Source organism: Triticum urartu, unplaced genomic scaffold (genome assembly GCF_056163025.1).
Source record: "Triticum urartu cultivar PI428250 unplaced genomic scaffold, HENAU_Tu73 scaffold2, whole genome shotgun sequence".
NCBI classification, from domain to species: domain Eukaryota; kingdom Viridiplantae; phylum Streptophyta; class Magnoliopsida; order Poales; family Poaceae; genus Triticum; species Triticum urartu.
The window spans coordinates 413878-414541 of record NW_028260368.1 but is presented as its reverse complement, the minus strand read 5'-3'; positions in this window follow the sequence as shown (position 1 = coordinate 414541).

The window sequence follows — 664 nt, the reverse complement described above, 5'->3', positions numbered from 1 at the left end:
TGGAACTGGCTCTCTATCCATGGAATCTCATCCATCATCCATACATAACGAATTGGTATGGTATATTCATACCATAACATAAGAACAATAAGAACTCGAATTCTTATCGATACTGGAACTCAGAGCATAGGAGGGAAAGTCGATTTATGGATGGAATCAAATACGCAGTATTTACAGAAAAAAGTCTTCGTTTATTGGGAAAGAATCAATATACTTTTAATGTCGAATCGGGATTCACTAAGACAGAAATAAAGCATTGGGTCGAACTCTTCTTTGGTGTTAAGGTGGTAGCTGTGAATAGCCATCGACTACCTGGAAAAGGTAGAAGAATAGGACCTATTCTGGGCCATACAATGCATTACAGACGTATGATCATTACCCTTCAACCGGGTTATTCTATTCCACTTCTAGATAGAGAAAAAAACTAAAGGAGAATACTTAATAATACGGCGAAACATTTATACAAAACACCTATCCCGAGCACACGCAAGGGAACCGTAGACAGGCAAGTGAAATCCAATCCACGAAATAATTTGATCCATGGACGGCACCGTTGTGGTAAAGGTCGTAATTCCAGAGGAATCATTACCGCAAGGCATAGAGGGGGAGGTCATAAGCGCCTATACCGTAAAATAGATTTTCGACGGAATCAAAAAGACATATC